The following is a 10,256-nucleotide window of genomic DNA, read 5'->3' as shown; positions in this document are numbered from 1 at the left end:
AACATGCTGGTGGAGGGCTGGGATGGCTTTTCTGGAAAAGAAGTGTCGACTGGGTAGCTCGTAGCGTGGTACAGCGTAGTCCATCAGGGCTTTGAAAGCTTCGCTTTTAACTAACCGGTAGGGCATCATCTCTAACGAGATTAGTCTAGCTATGTGGGCGTTCAAATCCTGTGTACGCGGATGCGAGGCTAAGTACTTCCTTTTTCTAACCATAGTCTCATGTAGGGTGAGCTGGACTGGAGAGCTGGAGATCGTGGAACTAGCGGGGGTGCCGGTGGACATGGCAGACTGAGAGACGGTGGGAGATGGTATTGTTGCCACCGGTGCCCTAGATGCAGTGTTTCCTACTACGAAACTGGTGATTCCCTGACCCTGACTGCTTTGGCCTGACAAAGAAACCTGCACAGATACTGCAGGTGGTGCGGAAAATGGTGGCCCTACACTGCCGGAAGGGATGTTGCGTTGCTGACTAGCTTCATTGGCCGAGGGTGCTACAACCTTAAGGGACGTTTGGTAGTTAGTCCAGGCTTGCAAATGCATGGTGGTTAAATGTCTATGCATGCAACTTGTATTGAGACTTTTCAGATTCTGACCTCTGCTTAAAGCCCCCGTCACACAAAGCGAGATCGCTAGCGAGATCGCTGCTGAGTCACAAGTTTTGTGACGCAACAGCGACCTCAGTAGCGATCTCGCTATGTGTGACACGTAGCAGCGACCAGGCCCCTGCCGTGAGATCGCTGGTCGTGTCGGAATGGCCTGGACCATTTTTTGATCGTTGAGGTCCCGCTGGGTAGCACACATCGCTGTGTTTGACACCTTACCAACGACCTCATGACAGGACGTCCCTCATTGAGGTCTGTTAATCGTCATGAAATAGCTGCCATGTGACATCGTTGTACAGGTCGCTACTGGTCGCCGCATTGCTGCTGCGTCGTTGGGGAGATCTCACAGTTTGACATCTCACCAGCGACCACATAGCGACGCAGCAACGATCCCTGACAGGTCGTATCGTTGTCGGGATCGTTTTAGCGTCGCTAAGTGTGACGGGGCCTTAAGGTAGTTGAACATTTTTGAGAGATGACTTTGCGCTGATCAATTGGATGTTGTTTAAAAAATGCCAGACTGCACTCTTTCTAGCATCGGATACCTTTTCAGGCATTGCAGACTGAGCTTTAACCGGATGGCCACGCTGTCCTCCAACAGGTTTTGACTTTGCCACGCGTTTTGGGCCAGATACGGGCCCGGCAGATGGAACCTGTTGCGATGTTGATGCCTGCTGCGGCCCCTCCTCCTCCGCTTCAGAACTACTGCCGCCTGCACCCTGTTCCCCCAATGGCTGCCAATCGGGGTCAACAACTGGGTCATCTATAACCTCCTCTTCTAGCTCGTGCGCAACTCCGTCTGTGTCACCATGTAAGTCGGTGGTAGAGCGTTCGTGACAGGGCAACATAGTCTCATCAGGGTCTGATTCTGGATCAGTACCCTGCGAGGGCAATGTTGTGGTCTGAGTCAAAGTACCAGCATAGTAGTCTGGCTGTGGCTGTGCATCAGTGCACTCCATGTCAGATTCAACTTGTAATGGGCATGGCCTGTTAACTGCTTCACTTTCTAATCCAGGGACAGTATGTGTAAAGAGCTCCATGGAGTAACCCGTTGTGTCACCTGCTGCATCCTTCTCTGTTGTTGTTTTTGCTGAAGAGGACAAGGAAGCGACTTGTCCCTGACCGTGAACATCCACTAACGACGCGCTGCTTTTACATTTACCAGTTTCAAAAGAGGAGGCAAAAGAGCTAGAGGCTGAGTCAGCAAGGTAAGCCAAAACTTGCTCTTGCTGCTCCGGCTTTAAAAGCGGTTTTCCTACTCCCAGAAAAGGGAGCGTTCGAGGCCTTGTGTAGCCAGACGACGAACCTGGCTCCACAGCTCCAGACTTAGGTGCAATATTTTTTTTCCCACGACCACCTGATGCTCCACCACTACCACTACCCTCATTACCAGCTGACAATGAACGCCCCCGGCCACGACCTCTTCCACCAGACTTCCTCATTGTTTTAAAAATGTAACCAAACTAACGGTGTTTGTTGCTGTCAAACAACTTACACGATGAGCTATAACTTCAGTATGATTTAGATACCCCTTTACAGGTGGGTGAGACCGCAAGGAAAAGCAGGCACAATGTTACACACTCTGTTTTTGGTGGCACCAAATGAGAGAGATGCCACACACGCAGGACTGTCACTCAAGCACAAATGTCAATATTAATCTCCCACTGTTTGTTTTTATTTTTTTCAGGGAGAATTTAGAAACCCCCCCCAAAAAATGATTTTTTCAGGAAGAATTTAGAAAACAAATAAAAAAAGTTGATTTTTTCAGAGAGAATTTAGAAACCAAATAAAAAAACAAAAACAAATAGGCTTTCTATGGCCCACTATCTGCGAGAGAGAGATGGCACACCCAGGAGTCAGGACTGACACACAAGCAGAAAGGCCAATATTAATCTCCTACTGTTTTTTTTAATTTTTTCAAGGAGAATTTAGAAACCCCCCCCAAAAAAAGATTTTTTTAAGGAAGAATTTAGAAAACAAATAAAAAAAAGTGATTTTTTTCAGAGAGAATTTAGAAACCAAACAAAAAAAAATAGGCTTTCTATGGCCCACTATCTGAGAGAGAGAGATGGCACACCCAGGAGTCAGGACTGGCACACAAGCAGAAAGGCCAATATTAATCTCCCACTGTTTTTTTTATTTTTTTCAGGGAGAATTTAGAACCCCCCCAAAAAAATGATTTTTTAAGGAAGAATTTAGAAAACAAATTTAAAAAAAGTGATTTTTTTCAGAGAGAATTTAGAAACCAAACAAAAAAAAATAGGCTTTCTATGGCCCACTATCTGAGAGAGAGAGATGGCACACCCAGGAGTCAGGACTGGCACACAAGCAGAAAGGCCAATATTAATCTCCCACTGTTTTTTTTATTTTTTTCAGGGAGAATTTAGAACCCCCCCAAAAAAATGATTTTTTAAGGAAGAATTTAGAAAACAAATTTAAAAAAAGTGATTTTTTTCAGAGAGAATTTAGAAACCAAACAAAAAAAAAAAAAAAAATAGGCTTTCTATGGCCCACTATCTGAGAGAGAGAGATGGCACAAACAGGAGTCAGGACTGGCACACAAGCAGAAAGGCCAATATTAATCTCCCACTGTTTTTTTTTATTTTTTCAGGGAGAATTTAGAAACACACAAAAAAAATGATTTTTTAAGGAAGAATTTAGAAAACAAATTAAAAAAAAGTGATTTTTTCAGAGAGAATTTAGAAACCAAATAAAAAAAAAACAAATAGGCTTTCTATGGCCCACTATCTGAGAGAGAGAGATGGCACACCCAGGAGTCAGGACTGGCACACAAGCAGAAAGGCCAATATTAATCTCCCACTGTTTTTTTTAATTTTTTCAGAGAGAATTTAGAAACCCCCCCAAAAAAATGATTTTTAAGGAAGAATTTAGAAAACAAATTAAAAAAAAGTGATTTTTTCAGAGAGAATTTAGAAACCAAACAAAAAAAAAATAGGCTTTCTATGGCCCACTATCTGAGAGAGAGAGATGGCACACCCAGGAGTCAGGACTGGCACACAAGCAGAAAGGCCAATATTAATCTCCCACTGTTTTTTTTTATTTTTTCAGGGAGAATTTAGAAACACAAAAAAAAATGATTTTTTAAGGAAGAATTTAGAAAACAAATTAAAAAAAAGTGATTTTTTCAGAGAGAATTTAGAAACCAAACAAAAAAAAAAATAGGCTTTCTATGGCCCACTATCTGAGAGAGAGAGATGGCACACCCAGGAGTCAGGACTGGCACAGAAGCAGAAAGGCCAATATTAATCTCCCACTGTTTTTTTTTACTTTTTCAGGGAGAATTTAGAACCCCCCCAAAAAAAATGATTTTTCAAGGAAGAATTTAGAAAACATATTAAAAAAAAGTGATTTTTTTCAGAGAGAATTTAGAAACCAAACAAAAAAACAAAAAACAAATAGGCTTTCTATGGCCCACTATCTGAGAGAGAGAGATGGCACACCCAGGAGTCAGGACTGGCACACAAGCAGAAAGGCCAATATTAATCTCCCACTGTTTTTTTTTATTTTTTCAGGGAGAATTTAGAAACCCCCCCAAAAAAATGATTTTTAAGGAAGAATTTAGAAAACAAATTAAAAAAAAGTGATTTTTTCAGAGAGAATATAGAAACCAAATACAAAAACAAAACAAAAAGGCTTTCTATGGCCCACTATCTGAGAGAGAGAGATGGCACACCAAGGAGTCAGGACTGGCACACAAGCAGAAAGGCCAATATTAATCTCCCACTGTTTTTTTTTATTTTTTCAGGGAGAATTTAGAACCCCCCAAAAAAAAATGATTTTTCAAGGAAGAATTTAGAAAACATATAAAAAAAAGTGATTTTTTTCAGAGAGAATTTAGAAACCAAACAAAAAAACAAAAAACAAATAGGCTTTCTATGGCCCACTATCTGAGAGAGAGAGATGGCACACCCAGGAGTCAGGACTGGCACACAAGCAGAAAGGCCAATATTAATCTCCCACTGTTTTTTTTATTTTTTCAGGGAGAATTTAGAAACCCCCCCAAAAAAATGATTTTTAAGGAAGAATTTAGAAAACAAATTAAAAAAAAGTGATTTTTTCAGAGAGAATTTAGAAACCAAATACAAAAACAAAAAAAAAAGGCTTTCTATGGCCCACTATCTGAGAGAGAGAGATGGCACACCAAGGAGTCAGGACTGGCACACAAGCAGAAAGGCCAATATTAATCTCCCACTGTTTTTTTTTATTTTTTCAGGGAGAATTTAGAAACCCCAAAAAAATAAATGATTTTTTAAGGAAGAATTTAGAAAACAAATTAAAAAAGTGATTTTTTTCAGAGAGAATTTAGAAACCAAATAAAAAAACAAAAACAAATAGGCTTTCTATGGCCCACTATCTGAGAGAGAGAGATGGCACGCTCAGGACTGGCACACAAGCCCAAAGGGCAATATTAATCTCCCACTGTTTTTTTTTTTTCAGGGAGAATTTATAAAACCAATGAAAAAAAAATAAATAGGCTTTCTATGGGCCACTATTTGAGAGAGAGATGGCACGCTCAGGACTGGCACACAAGCCCAAAGGGCAACATTAATTTCCCACTGTTTTTTTTTTTTTTCAGGGAAAATTTATAAAACCAATGAAAAAATAATAAATAGGCTTTCTATGGCCCACTATTTGACAGAGAGATGGCACGCTCAGGACTGGCACACAAGCCCAAAGGGCAATATTAATCTCCCACTGTTTTTATTTTTTTCAGGGAGAATTTATAAAACCAATGAAAAAAAAATAAATAGGCTTTCTATGGCCCACTATTTGAGAGAGAGATGGCACGCTCAGGACTGGCACACAAGCCCAAAGGGCAATATTAATCTCCCACTGTTTTTTTTTTTTTCAGGGAGAATTTATAAAACCAATGAAAAAAAAATAAATAGGCTTTCTATGGCCCACTATTTGAGAGAGAGATGGCACGCTCAGGACTGGCACACAAGCCCAAAGGGCAATATTAATCTCCCACTGTTTTTTCTTTTTCAGGGAGAATTTATAAAGCCAATAAAAAAAAAATAGGCTTTCTATGGCCCACTATTTGAGAGAGAGATGGCACGCTCCGGACTGGCACACAAGCCCAAAGGGCAATATTAATCTCCCACTGTTTTTTTTTTTTAAGGGAGAATTTATAAAACCAATAAAAAAAAAATAGGCTTTCTATGGCCCACTATTTGACAGAGAGATGGCAAGCTCAGGACTGGCACACAAGCCCAAAGGGCAATATTAATCTCCCACTGTTTTTTTTTTTCAGGGAGAATTTATAAAACCAATAAAAAAAAATAAATAGGCTTTCTATGGCCCACTATTTCAGAGAGAGATGGCACGCTCAGGACTGGCACACAAGCCCAAAGGCCAATATTAATCTCCCACTGTTTTTTTTTTTTTCAGGGAGAATTTAGAAACCCCACAAAAAAAAACAGAAAAAAAAATTAGGCTTTCTATGGCCCACTATGTGAGATGGCACACACAGGGATGGCACTCGAGCAGAAATGCCAATCTTAATCTCCCACAGCTTTTTTTTTAGGGAGAATTAAAAAAAAAAAAAAAAAAAAAAAACACAGGGACTGTCCTACAATTACTATCTCCCTGCAGTAATCTCAGCCAGGTATGGCAGGCAGCAATAAGGAGTGGACTGCTGCACAAATGAAATAAAAAGTGTGGAGATAGCTGTGCAGAAAGGAAGGAACAACAGTATTTGTGCTTTGAAAAAAGCAGTTGGTTTGCACAGCGGCGTACACACAGCAATGCAGCTATCAGGGAGCCTTCTAGGGCAGCCCAATGAGCTACAGCGCTGAGGAAAAAAAAATGTAGCTTCCACTGTCCCTGCAAACAAAGGTGGTGTTGGACAGTGGAAATCGCTACAGCACAAGCGGTTTGGTGGTTAATGGACCCTGCCTAACACTATCCCTGCTTCTGAAGAAGCGGCAGCAACCTCTCCCTAGGCTCAGATCAGCAGCAGTAAGATGGCGGTCGGCGGGAACGCCCCTTTATAGCCCCTGTGACGCCGCAGACAGCAAGCCAATCACTGCAATGCCCTTCTCTAAGATGGTGGGGACCAGGACCTATGTCATCACGCTGCCCACACTCTGCGTCCACCTTCATTGGCTGAGAAATGGCGCTTTTCGCGTCATTGAAACGAGACTTTGGCGCGAAAGTCGCGTACCGCATGGCCGACCCCGCACAGGGGTCGGGTCGGGTTTCATGAAACCCGACTTTGCCAAAAGTCGGCGACTTTTGAAAATGAACGATCCATTTCACTCAACCCTAGTGAAGATGCCTCCTGCACTGCACCTGCCATTACCCAAACTCAACTAGCACCATCATCAAGCACGTCTACGTCCTAGTCCCAGCTCAGCCTTCAGTTGTCCATACCACAGTCATTGGAACGCAAACGGAAGTACGCCTCCAAAGCCCCACAGGCCACAGTACAAAATTCACTAATTTCTAATCTGCTTGCACTCGAAATGTTGCCTTTTAGGCTTGTGGTGATGGAAGCTTTCGGCTATCTGATGACAGCGGCCGTCCCAAGGTATTCGGTCCCCAGCCGCCGCTATTTCTCCTGGTGTGCCGTCCTGGCATTACACAAGCACATGTCCCACAATATTAGACGTGCCCTCAACAATGCTGTTACTGGGAAAGTCTACCTAACCACGGACACATGGTCAAGTCCTTGTGGGCAGGGACGGTACAACTCTGTTGTGAGTTCTGTTTTTGGGCTCCCTCTGGTGGTTACTGATGGTACTGGGTGACTTGTGTTCTCTGCGGTCTCTGGTGTCCACCTGTTCCATCAGGTTATGGGAGTTTCCTATTTAACCTGGCTTTTTTGTCTTTTCCTCGCCGGCTATCAATGTAATCAGCGTGTCATTTCACCTCTGCTCCCTGCGTTTGTTATCTTCAGGACAAGCTAAGTTTTGATTTTCCTGTTCCACGTTTTGCTTAATTTTTGTCTTAGTCCAGCTTGCAGATATGTGATTCCTTGCTGCTGGTTGCTCTAGTGGGCTGAAATTATTCCTCATGTTCCATGAGTTGGCACATGAGTTCAAGTAATTTCAGGATGGTTTTTTGAAGGGTTTTTCGCTGACCGCACAGTTCACTTTTGTATCCTCTGCTATCTAGCTTTAGCGGGCCTCATTTTTGCTGATTCTATTTTCATAACTACGTATGTGCTTTCCTCTCATTTCACCGTTATTACATGTGGGGGGCTGCTATTTCTGTGGGGTGTTTCTCTGGAGGCAAGTGAGGTCTGTGTTTCTTCTGATAGGGGAAGTTAATCCTTCGGCTGGCGCGAGACGTCTAGGAATCATCGTAGGCACGTTCCCCGGCTACTGCTAGTTGTGTGTTTAGGTTCAGGATCGCGGTCAGCTCAGGTTCCATCACCCTAGAGCTTGTTTTGTTTTTGTGCTTGTCCTTTTGTGATCCCCTGTCATTGGGATCATGACAGTATAGCGGCCAGAAAAAATTGGTCATCGTTTTGGCTGAAGTAGGAGGAAAAGTAGTCCGAGGAATTTTTTTTTTTTTTTCCCCTCCTCAGTGTTTGCTGCCTAGCCTTAAATTGCAGCTTGACTGCTTCTTTCCTCCTCTTAATCCTTGAATAGCTCTGACCTCAGCTGTTTATCATGGACGTCCAGAGTTTGGCTTCCAGCCTGAATAATCTTGCTGCTAAGGTTCAAAATATACAAGATTTTGTTGTACATACGCCTATGTCTGAACCTAGAATTCCTATCCCAGAGTTTTTTTCTGGAGATAGATCTAGTTTTCTGAATTTTAGGAACAATTGCAAGTTGTTTCTTTCCTTGAAATCTCGCTCCTCTGGAGACCCTGCTCAGCAGGTCAAGATTTTTATATCTTTCCTGCGGGGTGACCCTCAGAATTGGGCATTTGCATTGGCACCAGGGGATCCTGCGTTGCTCAATGTGGATGCGTTTTTTTCTGGCATTGGGTTTGCTCTATGAGGAACCTAACCTAGAGATTCAGGCTGAAAAAGCTTTATTGGCTCTCTCTCAGGGGCAAGATGAAGCAGAAATATATTGTCAGAAATTTCGGAAATGGTCGGTGCTTACTCAGTGGAATGAGTGCGCTCTGGCTGCAAAATTCAGAGATGGCCTTTCTGAGGCCATTAAAGATGTTATGGTGGGGTTCCCGGCGCCTACAGGTCTGAATGAGTCCATGACTATGGCTATTCAGATTGATCGGCGTTTACGGGAGCGCAAACCTGTGCACCATTTGGCGGTGTCTTCTGAACAGGCACCTGAGATAATGCAATGTGATAGAATTCAGTCCAGAAGTGAACGGCAAAATTATAGGCGGAAAAATGGATTGTGTTTTTATTGTGGTGATTCAGCTCATGTTATATCAGCATGCTCTAAACGCACAAAAAAGGTTGATAAGTCTGTTGCCATTGGTACTTTACAGTCTATGTTCATTCTGTTTGTGACGCTGATTTGTTCATTATCATCCATTTCCGTCGATGCCTATGTGGATTCAGGCGCTGCCCTGAGTCTTATGGATTGGTCATTTGCCAATCGCTGTGGGTTTAGTCTGGAACCTCTGGAAGTTCCTATTCCTTTGAAAGGAATTGACTCTACACCTTTGGCTATGAATAAACCTCAGTACTGGACACAAGTGACCATGCGTATGACTCCCGTTCATCAGGAGGTGATTCGCTTCCTGGTACTGTATAATTTACATGATGTCTTAGTGCTTGGTCTGCCATGGTTACAAACTCATAACCCAGTCCTGGACTGGAAAACAATGTCTGTGTTAAGCTGGGGATGTCAGGGGGTTCATGATGATGCATCTCCGATTTCTATCGCTTCATCTACTCCTTCTGAGGTTCCGGTATTTTTGTCTGATTATCGGGAGGTTTTTGAGGAGCCTAAGCTCAGTTCGCTTCCTCCTCACAGGGATTGCGATTGTGCTATAGATTTGATTCCTGGCAGTAAATTCCCTAAAGGTCGTTTGTTCAATCTGTCAGTGCCAGAGCATACTGCTATGCGGAATTATGTTAAGGAGTCCTTGGAAAAGGGACATATCCGTCCATCTTCGTCCCCTTTGGGAGCAGGTTTTTTTTTTGTGGCCAAAAAAGATGGTTCCTTGAGGCCTTGCATAGATTATCGTCTTTTGAATAAGATTACAGTCAAATATCAGTATCCTTTGCCATTGTTGACTGATTTGTTCGCTCGCATTAAGGGGGCTAAATGGTTCACTAAGATTGATCTTCGGGGTGCGTATAATCTTGTGCGGATAAGGCAGGGTGATGAGTGGAAAACCGCATTTAATACGCCTGAGGGCCATTTCGAGTATTTGGTGATGCCTTTTGGACTTTCTAATGCTCCTTCTGTCTTCCAGTCTTTTATGCACGATATATTCCGTGAATATCTGGATAAATTTATTATCGTGTATTTGGATGATGTTTTGGTTTTTTCTGATGACTGGGAGTCTCGTGTTCAGCAGGTCAGGAAGGTGTTTCAGGTCCTGCGGGCCAATTCTTTGGCTGTAAAGGGTTCTAAATGTCTCTTTGGAGTCCAGAAGATTTCTTTTTTGGGGTATATTTTTTCCCCTTCTACTACTGAGATGGATCCCGTCAAGGTTCAGGCTATTTGTGACTGGACGCAGCCTACATCTCTTAAG

This window comes from Ranitomeya imitator, chromosome 3 (genome assembly GCF_032444005.1).
Source record: "Ranitomeya imitator isolate aRanImi1 chromosome 3, aRanImi1.pri, whole genome shotgun sequence".
Lineage (NCBI taxonomy): Eukaryota > Metazoa > Chordata > Amphibia > Anura > Dendrobatidae > Ranitomeya > Ranitomeya imitator.
Note: the sequence above shows the minus strand (reverse complement) of the source record.